Source organism: Adiantum capillus-veneris, chromosome 12 (genome assembly GCF_014529385.1).
Source record: "Adiantum capillus-veneris isolate H3 chromosome 12, ASM1452938v2, whole genome shotgun sequence".
Classification (NCBI taxonomy): Eukaryota; Viridiplantae; Streptophyta; class Polypodiopsida; order Polypodiales; family Pteridaceae; genus Adiantum; species Adiantum capillus-veneris.
In genome coordinates, this window is record NC_140942.1 from 3,420,376 (window position 1) to 3,437,526 (window position 17,151).

Here is a 17,151-nt window from a genome sequence, read left to right on the forward strand (position 1 = left end):
TTTGATGATATTATCATCTACTCTAATTCACTATACAAATACAAGCAGCACCTCTAGATAATATTTCAAGTCTTAAGAGAGAATAAACTTTATGTTAATCAAAAGAAAAGTGAGTTTTTCTTACAAGAGATTCAGTATTTAGGTCACATTATCTCTCAAGATGGCTTCCAAATGGATCCATCAAAGTTAGAGGTATTAAAAGGATGGCCTAAACCAAGAAATCTTCATGAACTAAGAAGCTATATAGGTATGTGTGCATACTATAGATGCTTCATAGAAAAGTTCTCACAAATTGCAGGACCATTACAGGACCTAACAAAGAAAAATGTTAGGTATAGATGGTCTTCCAAGGAGAACAATGCTTTTGAAAAGCTTAAAGAAAAGACTATCTCTCAACCTCTGCTTACATTGCCGGAGCTTTCAAAGCCATTTGAGGTCCAATGTGACGATTGTGGTGATTGCCTTAGAGATGTTCTGCTTCAAGAAGGGCATGCCATCGCCTATGAACGTCAAAGGCTTGACCCTGTTCAGCAAGCTCTAGGCATATATGAAAAGGAACTCCTCATAGTTCTACATGCCTTAGACTCATGGAAGCACTATTTATTGGGGACTCCTTTCATTCTACGGATGGATCCCCAAAGCCTTAAGTACTTCATGACGCAGACCAAGATCTCCGACAAACAAATGAGGTGGGAAAATTTACTTTTGCAATTCATTTTGATATTGTTCACATTGCTGGCAAGCATAATCAAGTAGCCGATGCACTCTCAAGGTGGCCGAGAGTCAATGCGGTTTCCATAGCAACTCACAATGATCTATCTTCTATGATAGATGAGTATGCTATTGATCCCGATTTTAAAGATGTGATTTCAGCCCTTGCACTAGGGAAGAAAGAGGAACCATCTACTTTACAAGATGGTTATCTTCTCTATGGCAATAGACTATGCGTTACTAACTCACTACGTGAGAAAGTAATGTATGAATCATATGCTCCTCCTTATGCGGAGCATAGAGGGATTCAGTCTACCCTAAAAGTAATTGAGACATATTTCTATTGGCCTACCATGGAAGCAAACATACAAGAGTATGTTTCCAAATGTGTGGTATGCCAAAAGACGGTTTGATAGAGGGAAGAAACTTGGATTGCTTCAACCCTTGCCAATCCCTAATTCACCATGGGGGATCATATCCTTGGATTTTATTTCTGGATTGCCTAAGTCTATCCATGGGAATACGTGAATATGGACGATAGTAGACAGGTTCAGCAAACAAGCTCATTTTATACCCGTCAAAAAGACTATCAAAGCCCATCAAATGGCAACCCTCTTCATATCACAAATCCTAGAATGACCAATAATTTTTGGAAGGGTCTCTTTGAGAATTTAGGGACAAGGCTAAATTTCTCTTCGGCATATCACCCGCAAACGTATGGCCAAAGTGAAATAGCTAACCTAACCATTCTTGATCTACTAAAAGCCTATGTAACGGAAGTAGATCAAAGATCCCAATGGGAGAAGTACTTACCCTTAGTGGAGTATGCCTACAATAACACTGTACATACTTCCATGGAAAAAGCACCTTTCAAGGTAATCGAGGGAAGATCAAAAAGTCCCCTGCTACTTAAGGTACACGGGAAGATCCTCGCTGCTGCAGATGAGTATAGTCGAGACCTACAAGAATCTTTCCAAAAGATTAAGGATGTTATCTCTATCTCACAGCAAAGGCAAAAGGTTGCTGCTAATAAGCACCGAAGAGCCCAAGCCTTTAAAGAAAATGGTTGGGTCTTACTTAAATTTCCCAAGGCTCGATTAAGGCACACGACGGGCAAGGATCCTACGGGACACCAAAAGTACTATGCTAAGTTAGCAAAAAGGTACTATGGTCTCTTCAGATTCTTAGACCAATCAGATGGCCTATCAACTCAAGTTGCCTAGCCATTGGCTCATACACAATGCTTTTTATGTGAGCCTACTTAAGCCTTACAAAGGAGAGCCACCTCAAGAACCAACTATTGAAGACCCACCAGAGATCATGGACCAAGAAGAGGTGCTGCAGCCCGAGTCCATTTTCTGACATGAAGACAAGGTATTAAGAGGCGGTAAGACTATCCGATGATATCTTATTAAGTTTAAGAATTATCCTTTTGGAGATGCTAGATGGATGCAAGGCATACAATTAAAGAATAACCTAAACATTGCCAATGCTTACAATGATTCCCAGAGTAAGAAAATGTACAAATGTTTAACATTGAACAAAGTTTTTGTCTTATAAGACTCTCTTTTTCTTTATTGTGCAAAAATGTGAAGTAGTATGCATGCTTAGAATCAAGTTTGCGGAGACAACGTCTCCCAAACACCAAGTAGAGCTTGTCACTCTACTATGGAAGATTGATAGGACTAATGTGTAGACATGCTTGCGGCAGCCTTAGTCTCTCAAGCTCCAAATGGATTAGTCATCCATTATAGAACGATGTCGTAGGGTAAGATAGGGATCCTCTACCCGCGCTAGAAAAAGGACTAATGAATAGGCTTTATCTTCTCTACTCCATAGTCAAGGACGACTATGATTTCAAGAGAGAGTAATGTCATAATAACTAATATACAATTTTTCTAAATGGTTTTCTCATGTTAAATTGATCATTTAATATGGGGAAGTGCCAGGGGAGAAAAAGCTAGAACATTGGTTAAGCTGGCAGACCGGCCACAGTAGGGATCCAAAGGAGGAAAGCTAGGGATACAAAGGGGGGGGGGGGGGGGGGGGGGGGGGGGGGCATCTGCAAAAGAGAAATGTGCAACAATGAGCTTTAAAGACCCTAAATTTCATCCCATTAAGACTTCCAAAATGCTAAGATTCCAAAATTCAAAGGTTGTGTCCAATGTTCAAGGTTAGTAAAATTGGATGCTTAGTAAGTGTGCCAAAAAGTCTTCAAGACTCCTACATAGGAGGGGGCGATCCATGTAAGTAGGGGATGAGAGAGAAACACACACACACACACACACACACACACACACACTCACAGGCTCCCTTTACACAAAGGGAATGAGGGACACATGTCAGCTCCCTAGGCTAATTGCCCACAAGGTGCACTCAAATCCTATTGGATGGCCATGGAGGTGGACCAATGAGAATTAGGCTAGAGTAAATCTAGTTTAATTCATTTAAAAACATTTAGTAAAAGAACCAATAAGAATTAAGCTCTCTAGAAGACTATTGGGGGGTCCAATGAGCATTTAGCAGCCCAATGGCTTGCCTGCTTCCTATTGGCTAGAAGACAAAGGGGTCCAATGAGAGTTTAGTTGCACTATTTAATTACTTAAAGCTCTCACAAAAGGGGAAAGGGGGACACATGTCACAAGGCTATCACTTATGCTTCTCAATTTTCATTGGCTAAGCTTGGAGAGGTCCAATGAGGTGCAAGCATGAGGATTTAGCAAGAGGGGTCGATCAAGAGAGATCGAGAGGGGGATGATTTTTCAAAGGAATTATTCCATACACACTCACACTAGCTCATGTGTGAAGCAAGAAGACTCTCTCTCTCTCCTTCTCAAGCCGTAAAGGAAAGCTCATCATCTACTCCAAGCTTGTAAGAAGGGAGGCCTACACCAACAACTCTTGGCTTCGTGATGCAAATCCAATCAAGAGCCAAGCTTCAATGCATGCTCATCTCTCTACCATGCTAATTACTAAGCTATGCTAAGCTATAATAAGTGATTATGTGAGGAGATGTACTTCTTTCTCGTAAGACTACTCCTTCTTCCTCTCAATCTACTCGCATACCCTGCTAGCTCTCACCATCTTCAAAGGTGTGTGGAGTCTTGGGTCTGAGACAGTGAGGGAATTGATGTTGTGTTTTATAAGTGTTTGCTTAGTGCTTGAATATTCCATCTTTATTGCACTAGCTAGTTAATAAAGGAACACACACAACTGTATTGTAAAATGTCTCCATTGATGGGGGAAACCTATAATACGAAGCCTTTTGGAGGGGGGACCGGCTCCATGTAAATTTGGTCCTCAACTGTTTTCAATAGCTTAATTTCTCTCTTTTGAAGTATTGTTCATGCCTATCTAACTAGGTGTTATGCTTTTTGTTGATCTCTCAACCCAAGCACTCTTGTTATGCTCATTAGGAATCTATTCTAATGAAATGCTCACTATGTTCATGCTATTTTCTGCTACACACAAGTTTCCAGGCCATTAAATGTTATATAATCGATCAAGCAACTCATCTATCCTTGGTATTGCATATTTATTCTTGATTGTTACTTAGTTCAATCCATGATAATCAACACAAAGACGTAGAGTACCATCCTTCTTTTGATTAAAGAGAATAGGAGTACTCCATGGAGAAACGCTAGGTCAATGAAACCTTATTTGAGAAGTTGAGTTAGTTGCTCCTTGAGCTCTGCATATTCAGGTACTGACATTTTGTATGGTCTACAAGCAACTGGTTGAGCTCCTAGAGTAAGCTCTATTGCATGATCAACATCACTCTTGGGAGATAACTGTGAAAGTTCTCCGGGAAATACATCATCAAATTCTGTTATCCATTTAGGTTCAAGTGAATCTATCTTCTTCTCCTTAGGGTTAAGCTTTACTGCGTAAATTGTTTCATTCTTCCTATGACTCTTCATAAGGTTGGTAAAGTTCACTAGTCTAAGTTTAGGCTTTCCCCATTTCCTAGTAATTGTAACCCTAGCATTTTGGTCATTTTCAAAAGTTAATGTCACAATGTATGTGAGCATCATTGGTCTTAAGCCAATCCATTCCTAGGATTCCATGATAGATCCCTATGGGTAAGACTCTGAAGTTTGCAGACGTATTGTGACCATCCAAAACAAAATCAAGTTTCCCACTGAAGTAGAAGATTTAACCTTCCTACCCGTAGCTAATTCCATTGTAAGGTCTGTATCAGGGTGTTCAGGCAAAATGAGATTTCTGATGCACTTAGGAGATATGAAATAATGTGTACTCCTTGAATCAATCAATAAGGTAAAATGGTTACCTTGATACTCTAATGGGGTTTGAAGTACTTAAAAATTTTCATTCACTCCTTGATGTTCAATTGCAACATGAACATACGCATTTTCCTGATTTCCTTCACCTCTAGCCCCCTGAGCTCTATTAACTTGAGGTCTTCCTTAAGGTCTTTGATTTTATCCTCCTCCTAATTTTCATTGTTGTTATTATTGGCAGGCGGTCCATTTCGGACAAAAGGTGGATTGCTTGGTCTAAAGTTTCCTTAGTTTTGAGGTTGTCTTTGACTTTGCTTAAAGTTCTGCTGATTGAAGTTCCTTTGAATTGTAGACGGTATAGGTCTTAAATTCCCAAAATTCTAATTATGGTTGAAGTTTCTAGGTTCACAATTGTCCACCAATCTTGTGAAGCTTGAACTATTAAATGGACAACCCATGGACTGATGACCAAGATCAAGACAAGTGTAGCACAAATGACCCTGTCTGGCCTTCATATGTAATAAGTTCTCTCTTCTTTGCTGTGGATTTCCAAACCTTTGTTCCTCCTCCGAACAAGGACTTTTGATTTCACGAACAGGAGCACGTTCTAGTTTCCTCTTGTTGATAGTGAATAACTCTATTCCAATGGGTTTGCCTGCATCAAGGACATCTATAAAATTGGTAAGACGAAGACTCTGGAGTTTAGTCTTCATAGCATTATGTAACCCTGACACAAATCGAGCTACCTTGACCTCTTAAGTCATCCCTGCTAGAGCATACTTGACAAGGGTTAAGAAATGTTGATAGCATGATTCCAGATCTCTGGTTCCTTGACAGTCAAGAAACTCATTCATACGGTCTGAATGCTTAACTTTGTTTCGATAGTTCTTCTTGAGCTAGGTTTTAAGATAATCCCAAGTTGTTGCATTAGGATCAACATTGTTTTCTGTGCAATGCTCTCTCCATCAATGATTAGCTGTTTTCTCTAGTTTGAACTTAGCGACGAATGAGCCAAATCAAAGTAGTCATCCATGGACTCAATCCAATCTTCAAGAACTTTGCCTATATCTTTGCCTTTCCTGCTAAAATTTCAAGTTGAGACTTGCGGAGCATACTGTTGATGTATTTATCAATGATGGTGTGTTGAGGAACAATAGGAGCATTTGTGTTAGCAACAGCCGCATTTCCTCTAAGAGGCATGGTAACCTACTGCACCATATCAACCAAGTTCACACTTAGTACAATATCCTAATCCGCTCAAGGTCCTTTAAGCCAAAATGAATAAGCTATTGAGAAATAAATGAGAGAGTGAATAGGAGAAATAATAATGAGTAAATTAATCCAATTTCTATACCATAAAACTTGGGATTCCAAAAAAGTCTACAAAGTGTCTTGAAAATTTCTAACAAATTCTAATGGCTTTGACATAATGCACCCGGTAATAACCATTTGTACATCCTTCCACTAATGGAGCATAGCTATCCCATTTCTTGAGTATATTAGATGGGTGATTCCATTAATCCTTTTTTATCTTTGGTTGAAACGTCTCCTCATTAGCATGTAAATCATACCATTGTTGGGTAAGAGATCGATTAGTGATAGGTACTCCCATTTCGTTGTGAACTATTGCCTTCTTGTACCTAAAGTAGTCATCAAAATAAGCAAATTCTTTTGGAAACACATCCGGTGTGTCCCACCCATCTGAGCTATGTATATTCGCACAATCTCCAAGGCACTAGGGTCTATTATAGGCATTGTATAAGACTTTTACATGGCGAGGATTGTGGTTTAGTGACTTTCCAAATAAGTCAAAGAAAAACCTCCAAGGTATTGGGCTAAAGGAATGTTGGTCATGGGTTTGGCATTGGCGGCCCCATACATTGAATGTAACAATGTTGAAACATCTTGTAGCCATTACTAAGGGTAGTATGTCCCTAGCTATCCATGTTTCCTTTGTCGGTCTCAAGGTAAGTTCATAAGAATTTATGTACAACACTTGGTTAGTGACAACAATCTCCTTTCCGAACTTGGATTGCATCCACTTGATACTCCCAATGGGCAAGGGTTTATGTTCAGGTGGTCTAAACTTGGGGTTTTCTCCAGTGTAATGGTACCAAGCTCGGAATGTATTAGGTTCAATACAATCCGTGGACATTAAACTTTTCTTCTCTTTTCCATTATGTGTGGTAGTGACAAGCCTTTGCACTTCCACTCCTGCTTGAAGATGCTCCTCTACCATAAGGCGAGAGAGTATATCCGCCCATATCCCTGAAGGTAAGATGTCAGTCATCTACATACATATCCCATTACTCAAGTTATTTAGAATGATAATACCAAAATTTAAACTCAAATATTATGTGCTCAAAACAATATGACTTGACTATCAAAAATCAAATTTTTATAGTCGTAGAAAACCAAAAAGATACATAGTGTCTTTTGGGAGATACATGAATACAAAAGGGTCCTATGAACCAATTCTTGGTTCCTACAACCGAGGTTCTACCCCTATATTTGTTCACATCTCGAGTTTTAAAGTTTATAACTTTCATTAAAGTAGTTTACATGAGCATGCCATTCATTTACATCATCTTTGTAGAAATATCTACTCGAGTTCACTGCCATTGGTTGTGCTCGGGCAAAGTCACTAATGCACCTAGGCTCTCGTAGTCATCAAAGGTAATAGTGACATTGTGAGGATTGTATTTGAGAATAGGCCCATAGACTCTATTGAACCAATCTTGGGGTACATAATAGAATCGATTTCCACCATTTGACTTCTTCCATACTCCAATTATAACCTTTTCACAAAATCCATATCTTTGGTTTAGCATGAGGGCCTTCTTACTAAGTATGAGTTCTCGACTCGATATGTCAAGAAACGAACACAGGTTAAGGTAAATAACATATCCTTGTACTTTGACATCACCTTCTTGGATCTTTTCCTTGACGCAAAGGTGTGGATCGGTCATAAACCTATCAAGCACTTGTGTTCAATGTTCAGGTTGGGCTTCAATATATAACTCCCATGCTACATAATTGTTCGGAACAAGGTAGTCTCTAGTCCCCTTTGAAGCTCGAGCCACTTCAATTCCCCAATGGAAATTGAATCCAACCACATAATTGAAAAAGACCCATTGTGCAAAATCACTTGGGAGTTCATCTAGACAATTAAGAAGATCCATCTAAAAAGAAGATAAGGAGAGAGAAAACTTAGTACACATGTGAACTAAAACTAAGCCTATACTCCTTTTATTCATCAAAATTTGATTTTTATGATTTCATTATAATATTATGGATGTCTCAGAGCCAACTCTCTAAATATCCTTTTAACTCTCATGACAAGGTATTCTCTCAGACCTCCCACGCGACAACGTGGTCTATAGTTATCTTTTAGTTTTTCTTTCCTTATGATAGATGCAAGATCTTCAAACTTCTTAGCAACTTCAACGATCCTTAACATTTGGGAACACATTTCCAAATAGTAGAACATGTCTTCTAGGCCTAACCACATTCTGAGTTGAAGTAGCCTGAGGTTGGCAAACCAATCTCTTGGACTATCGTCAATATAGATAAAGAATTGACGAAAGGGTTCTTGGTGACGGGTAAGGTAACTACGATTAACACTCTTCCAACAAGTTGTGCTTGCTGGCATGCCAAAGACTTTGGTTCTTGTTTCTAAGTAAAAGAGTTCTCTTTCATCTCTTGATAACCGTGTTGCCATATTGTTGAACAATATGGCCAAGACCTCATTCCCCTTGCTAAAGCATTTAGATGTCACTCTGGGAGCCATTTGTTCCTACAAAACAAACATTCACGAAATTACAATGCGATTGTTGAACACTTCAACTACTTTACCACAATTCAAACCATTCAAAAAGACAAGTCAAGCAGATACCACCAACAAATGTCACTTATAGATGCATCATGAATACAATATCCTTTCCCAAACAGTATGCACGAATGCGTGCACGATGCATGACTAACCTGGCTAGTATCAAGCTTTGGACTATCCCCATAACCTTAAGCATAGGCTAAAATACCAGGTGAGAGATACCCCTCCCCAGGGGTCTATGCACAAAATACACAATTTACACCTTCATACAGTTTCCAATATACATCAGATTTGCATAAGCTTTTCCAAAGGGGAGGAGTTCTTAGCACCCGATCAAGCATGGAGTTTAAGCCATGAGCTAGACTGCATCTAGAAGAGCCTACCAACTAGTGCTACCCTTGAATGGGTGTGTTATGAATGAAAGCGTACTCAAGGAAAAATATAACATTGTGGAGGGTGAATATGTGTGTACACCGCATTGTGGGAAGAGAGAGAGAGAGAGAGAGAGAGAGAGAGAGAGAGAGAGAGAGAGAGAGAGAGAGAGAGAGAGAGAGAGAGAGACGTAGAGAGAATATAGTGGAGGGTGAAATAGAGTGCACAGAGACATGAGAGAATGACAACAGAGAATATTTATATTCCCCATCTAAATGGGATAGGAAACCATATATTAATGCAATGACAAAAATCTGGGTATACCATAACATCAAAAAGTTTATGACAAAACAACTAGCAGAGCACCGGACCCTGTGTAGTGATTGACCAGTCCACCCATCCACTTCCTCTGTACTACGGAAAAAGAGAATTTCACTTTTCTAGGAGCGAGCCAGAACACCTACAACCTACTTGAGCCAAACATAAGCTGAAGCCGCTTCGCCTCCCTCCATGAACCCGAGCTTTGAAGGGATCCCAAGTACCAATAGGTGGTAGGGTATCAACACCAACCATATCAGTTTAGACACCATACCTCTTTGATGCCCAGCACTGGGTGTTTAGACAAAGCCGAGGCAAAATCCGCCATGCGCTAGCCGTGTAAGTCATTCAACTCCCAGCTCACTAACCGTGTAGATGAGCCTAACAAAAAAAAGAAGATCTAGGCAACATCTTTGATCCAGCAAAGCCCCAGGTCAACGACCCTTTTGTCTAAGGCTAAGCGATGGTGATCCTAGTCTTGTAGCAACACTGCCATGAGAAACATAACACATGAGTCCAATCACAATAGCACTTTCCATATACACAAACAATCTTTTCCAAGCAGTTAGATTGAACAGGGTCTCTACCCTTACACGTCTACCACCATAAACCATCCAAATCACTTCATGATCTACTTTCAAAACCATAAACCATAATCCAATCAATTCACACAGGTGAGTACTCCACCCAATTCGGGCGAGGCACAACCAATCCTGCCTAACTACTTTAGAACATAACCTGGCTACAAATTTTTTGACAACCTTTTGGCACCATAACCATATCGGGAAAAAAAAAACTAAGAGCCATATTGGCTTCCACCATAAAATCACAACCATAATCCATGAGGGAATCTTCGCCCTTAGCCACTAATCATACTCATGCTGAACCAACTCCCACACTTGGGGTTTGACATATCCATTGTACTCGATCGGAGTCCACACACATGACCCTTCATGCTCAATCATACCTCTTTTTTTTTTTTTTTAATGACTTTATGCAAATTTTACAATGGATGCATACACAATCGTAGCCCATATCCGTGCTCTTTAATTAGCAAATAAAACATTTATAGCAATTGACGGAAAGGACTATTTAGCTCTCGCGATAATAAATACCCAATGAAGCTCATCCACTAGTGCATGACAACATTTGGCAGTCAAAGTAAGCATCAAAACATACCATGACATTCACGAACCAAAATGTAACGTCATTCTAAGGCCATTCACCCAAAACTGATGCCCAACTTTAGTGTAATTGAACATGCATATCAAATAGGTGTGAGAGATTTGTACCCCAAAGTCCATTGAATACTCAACTTGGTCATTTTGTTTGTAAAGTCCAATGATATTTTCACAAACTGTGTTGTGAGCTAGTGAAGGCAAAGGCCAGGCCAGGGTTTCTTGAATTAGGATAAATTGTAGAGGAATTGAGGATCAATGGGATAATCCAATATCTTGGATAGATGGGGTGATGTGGAGGCAAAAGAAGTAGCGAGTAGGAACTGCCGATTTCTTTGTTTTCGAGGGTGGGAACTCAAGCTTTCATTTTTTAATTTTAATTTTCTTATTTCCTGAAAATAACTTCCAGAGTGATAGAGAGAGAGGGAGAGAGAGAGAGAGAGAGAGAGAGAGAGAGGTGATGTTTTTGAGCATGTGTGTGTGTGTGTGTGGGGTGATGAGAATGTGTGTGTGAGAGGTGTAGCGTGCGTGCTAAAGGTGGAGGTGAACGTGTAGTGCAATGGAAATGGCAGGTACCATTTGCTGGTGAGTAATGAAAAACTACAAAGTAGTGGGCCCTGGGGTCAACAACAAAAAATGGGGCGTGTGTGCATGCAGGTTTGTGCATGTGTGTGAGAGCTTTATGCGTGCATCACCATAATCGGCAAGGTGGGCCAGCCTCGTCACTATATGGCACGGCTCTGGGTCAGAGGGGATCTAGGGCCCAAATTTAGGGGCACATCTCCGTCGTCGGATCACAAAGTGAGCTAGGGGTGAACTAGGGGTGAACTGAGGGTGAACTAACCATGAACTAGGGGCGGGTAAGCTAGGGGTGGAATTGGGGGTGAACTAGGGGCGCCTAAACTAGGGTATGATCATGTGCCATGACAACATGGACAACGACGCGCGCTAGCGTGGTGGTAGGGCATTTGTGTGGCAACCGAGATGTCCCAGGTTTGACCCACACCCTACGAGGCGGGTGAACTAGGGGTAAACTAGGGGGGTGAACTAGGAGTGAACTTGGGGTGCCATTTTTGCCCTGATTTCACCCCGTAGTTCACCCCCAGTTCACTTTGTGATCCGATGGCCGAGATCACAGTCGCCTCGCGCCCCCAAATTTGGGCCCTAGATCCCCACTGGCCAGAGCCATGCCATATAGTGACGAGGGTGGGCCAGGCCAGCTGTAGTGTGTGTGACCAGTGCGAGGAACTGCACGTTGTCGAGCCAGGGCAGCATGTGTGTTGAGTGTCGTGTTTCTAGCTTTGAAGGCGGCATAATCGTGTGTGTGTGTGTGTGGGTCTCTGGGAGGCCAAAATCGGCAGGCTGAACTGGGCTGGTAGCACGTGGGTGTGTGGTGAGCATCATGACCAAAGGCTCAGCACGGGTGGCCATGCAGATTCAAATCAAAAGTGTGTGTGTGTGTGTGAAGAACCCATCTAAGGCGATAGGTGTCGAGTGGTGCTTGGGCTCCTTGGATGTAGCAACAGCGAGCATAGCCTATAGAAAATGCAGGCTTGGTGACAAAATAAGGCAACTTTTTTTAAAAAAAATTAAAAAAACCCTTTGGGGCTTGTTCTCAGGGAATAGGCATGTGGAGCTATGTGCAAGAGAATAAGAGGGAGAAGGAGAGACACACACATGGACGTATGGTAATGTGATAGTCGCAAGCAAGTGGACAAGAGTATTTAGACAAAAAGGTCAATTACAAGTGTCCATCACGCACATGATTTGGCATACAAATCAATTCATATTTTTCATTGTTTGATCAATTTGGCTACAATGCGACGATTATTGCATCCAATCATCCTCAATTGTGTGAAAATTGAGTCATGCATCTTAATTCCAAATCTACATTTTTAATCAATATTGCTTCCAAATCAAGAGCAAAAATTCCATTTTCAATTTGACATTGATGCACTTTTTACTCAATCAAGAAATTCTCACAACCAAATTAATTAGGGTTGTCATCTCATTTGCACAAGAAAATCAATCATTGCAACTTAAGTTCTCATATCCGCAGATATCCACAATTAGGCAATCCTAGTTGGCACAATACAGGTCAATTCAAACCCGATTATTAATCATTGCAAAATTAATTGTTCATCTTTAGAATTTCTAATCATCCAAACCAAATTGGCTTGTCATTTTGGTATGTGAGGCGACACACAATAAATTATGGTATTTGCACATGCAAAATCATTGAAATTTTCACGTTTTTCAATCATTTGGCATAGTGATTACAAAAGTAATGCCAATAAATCATCTTCAATTGAGTACCAATTGAATCATTGAAAGTCAAGCAATCTCATATACACCGATCTTTTAGGTCTAATAATCATCATAATTGGTAATTGCAACCAATTATTCATCCCAATTTGAATACCGAATGCCATTGAATAGGCACACACCCAAATTTAGACCGAAATTATATGCACAAAGTCCATCAACTTCTCATTGCAATGCTCAAATTGCAAGCTCGATCAAGCATAATTGAATGCATGCATGCTCAATTTTTTAAAAATTAACACTATTTTAACCCAATCAAGCAATGCTCACACTCAAAACTTAAGCACAAAAGTTCAAATTTGGCTCAATTTCCAATGCATTTAGGCTTACACCTAATGATTGCACACACTTTTCATGATCATTTCACAATCAAAAACTTTTAGAAGCCCCAATTGACCATCAATCATAGAAAATCAAGTGGTCTTGGATAGACACACACACACACACTCAATTTTTGCCCAAATTTGTGACAATTAAGCTTATCCAATGATTGAATTAGCCTAACATACACATCAATTTCATGATTGCATACTCATGTATCATCAATTCCATCACTTTATATGCATGCACAAACCCAAGATTAGGTGCACACACATGAATTCTTGATGAGTGTTAAGCATTATTTTGATACACACAAGGTTCATTAGTCACAATTTGACTATCAATTTCATTTGAAGTGTATCAAATTAGGTGCAAAGTGTAGGTCAATTTGTGTTACACACCTAATTTTAGCAAATAATTAGCAACATTGAACCTCATTAATCAATCAAGAATTGACATAACAAGTGAGTGCACTTACATCGTAATTACACTCCAAGCTATTCCTTTGCTCCATGTGAAGTCGCATCATTGCACATGAGTCCATTCATACAAGTGAAAGACAAGAATAAGAAGCAGAGTGCTGGGGTGGTAAAGCCCAATGTGCCGTGCCTGAGTGTTGGGCGTCCAGAGACTAACACTGACCATTCATTCTACATAAAAGAATAAGGAATCATAACCCTAGCACTATTGTGTTTAGAGTCCACCCAAACTTGTGCCTCATCTCTTCTCCTCTCTTCTTCGTTGTTGCACACACACACATGCTCTTGCACGTGCACTTCAATTGGTATCAGAGCTCAGGGATTGGGAGTACCATTGGAGCTCAATAGGGAGGCAGACGGAGAAGCAACAAAAACTGCAGCATGTTGCACATTTGTTTTGGCCTACCAAAACGTCTTCATTCAAGCCGATTCTCACGACTCTCGATCGGTTTTTTGCCGTTTTCAACTTTGCAAAAGAAAGTTTTCTCAAAATCTTCACCAATTTTGAGATACGTCACTCAGACTGCCTGTAGGTCGTGAAGTACAAGCTGCAAATTTTTACAGATCTACCCCAACCATTTTCGTGTGGTCTACAACTTTGCAAAAGAAAGTTTCTACAAATTTTGCATGGTTTGAGAGATATTCATCTCAGATAGCAAGGTGGCCTACCTTCATCGGTTCTTCTGTGTACAGGTTTTCGTTGCAGACTCTTTCTGCAATCTCTATCACATGCATATTTGATGTAAGGTCTTGAGGGTCTGTTAAATTAGAAAAACCACCACAACGGTTACAGAAAAGGTTTCTGTGGTTGATGTAAGATCTTTTGCGGTTTATGTATTGTGATGGAAATATGCAAAGCCTATTGTTGAGGGTCGTGGTAAGGTTTTATTGAGCAGGAGGATTCTCAAATGTGGAGATCCTTTCTGTGATATAAGTTTTGGAGCAAGCCCCCAACATCCCCATAGTTTTGGCATCGACATAGAATGTATGTTTATGCGGTTAGTGCAGTATTGGTGTGCATCTGCTGACATGTCAATGTTGGCATTGCTGTCATCTTTATATGTATGCGTTTGATAGTGTTCAGTAAATCAGAGACACTCTTCTAGAGTTGGAGACACTGACAGTGACAATTCTTTAAGATTTTATCTTGCCGGTTTAGCCACTTTGATCAGCATTTCAGTCATTGTACACATTTGGGTTCAGAAGTCAGTTTTGCAGGGAAGAGGTCTGTCGAATTTTTTCAAGTTTTCTATCATGTTCTTTAGTGCAGTGGATCTATCACTTTTGTTCCTTGTCATGGCTCCATCATCGGAGAACTCTTTGTTCAACATTGAGAAGTTAGATGGCACTAACTTCCCATTTCGGAAGGAACAAATTTACAATGTCTTTATACAAAAGAAGCAGATCCGGCCGATAAATGTGAAGGGGATAAAGCCTCAAGATATGGATGAGTATGATTGGCAGGAGTTGGATGAGCTTGCTAGGTCCACCATCATGTTGACTTTGTCAAAGAATGTGTACTTTAATGTGAACATGGAAAAGACTAGTTATGAGCTGTGGAAGAAGTTATGTGACCTGTATGAGAAGCAAAGTGCAGCATCACAGGTTATTGGTTGAAAAAGTTAGTTGATTTGAAGATGGATGAGGGCACATCCATGTGCAACCATCTCAATGAGTTCAACACAATTTTCAATCAGCTTTCTGTGCAGGGAGTCAACTTCGACAATTCGATCAAAGCAATGTTCTTGCTAGTTACGTTGCCAGAAAGTTGGGATACTTTTTGCACAGCCATAAGTAACTCAACACCTCTTGATGGTTTAACATGTGCTAATGTTGAGGGCAGTTTGCTTACTGAAGAGGTTAGCATGAAGAATCTTGATACTTCTTGTGGTACTGCCAATGCTCTCGTTGTTCGTGGTCGATCACAAGAAAAGGGCAAGCAGAATCAAAGAGGAAAATATTGAAGCAAATCACGTGGCCGAAAAGACATTGAGTGCTATCATTGTTACAAAGAGGGTCATATGAAGAAAGACCATTGAAAGTGGAAACATGAGAAAGGTAAAGACAAGAAGTCGAAAGAAGGCAAAACTAAGGAAAATAATATAAAGATAGAAGAGATCAACAATGTTTTTGTTGAAGATTCTGATGGATACATTTATCTCACATCTACCATGGATTCATCATTTTTGGTTTCCACTGATGACTATGCTTTACAGGATTGGGTTATTGACTCAGGTGCATCGTCTCATGTGACTCCTCACAGAGAGTGGTTCAGTACATATGATGCAGCCCGTAAAGGTCGTGTTCGTCTTGGCAATGATTGTGCTTGTGACATAGTTGGTGTCGATGATGTGCAGCTAAAATTTTAGAATGGTTCTTCATTCATGCTGAAGAATATGAGACATGTGCCAAAGCTTAGCAAAATCTTGATTAGTACAGGACAATTGGATGATGCACGATATTACTGCACATTTGGTGATAGTGAGTGGAAGATCACGAAAGGTTCTTTAGTGGTAGCACATGGTTCAAAGTATGTGACTTTGTACATGCTACATGTATCCAATGTTGAAAACCATGTACTTTGTGTAACGGAGAGCAGCCAAGTGTTTCTTTGTGGCATCACCAATTAGGACATTTTGGTTATGTGCCTGGCTTCAATTTCTCAGACTTTTCAATTTGTGAGCATTGTCTTTACGGTGGTAAACAAACACAGTCACCACACAAAAGGGGAAGCACTCGGAAAAGTGAGCCATTAGAGTTAGTGCATAGTGATGTGTGTGGACCTATGCCTAACGTATCCATGGGAGGTTCATTGTACTTTGTTACATTCATTGATGAATTCTCAAGGAAAGTGTGGGTATATTCTCTCAAGAAGAAGGATGAAGTTCTTTCAAAATTTCAAAATTTTGTGGCATTAGTGGAGAATCAGTTTGGCAAGAAAGTAAAGTGCTTAAGGTCAGAAAATGGTGGTGAGTATGTCACTAAAGCCTTTCAAAAATTTTGTGATTCCAAAGGGATAAATAGAGAGTTGACTGCTCCATATAACCCTCCACAAAATTGTGTTGTTGAGAGGATGAACCGTACCATACAAGAGAAGTTACATAGCATGTTGTCTAATGCAGAGTTGCCTAATGGATTTTGGGTGCAAGCGTTAGCAACTGCTGTCCATCTTATTAATAGATCTCCTAACAAGGGTTTAGATGAGAAGGTACCTGAAGAGCTTTGGTCTTGGAAGCCACCTTCTTACAAGCATCTTAGAATCTTTGGCTGTGAAGCGTATTTCCATGTTCCAAAGGAGTTTTGAAGCAAGTTGGCTCCTAAGTCAAAGAAATGCATATTTCTTGGTTATGTGGCAATCGTGACGAGATGGGATT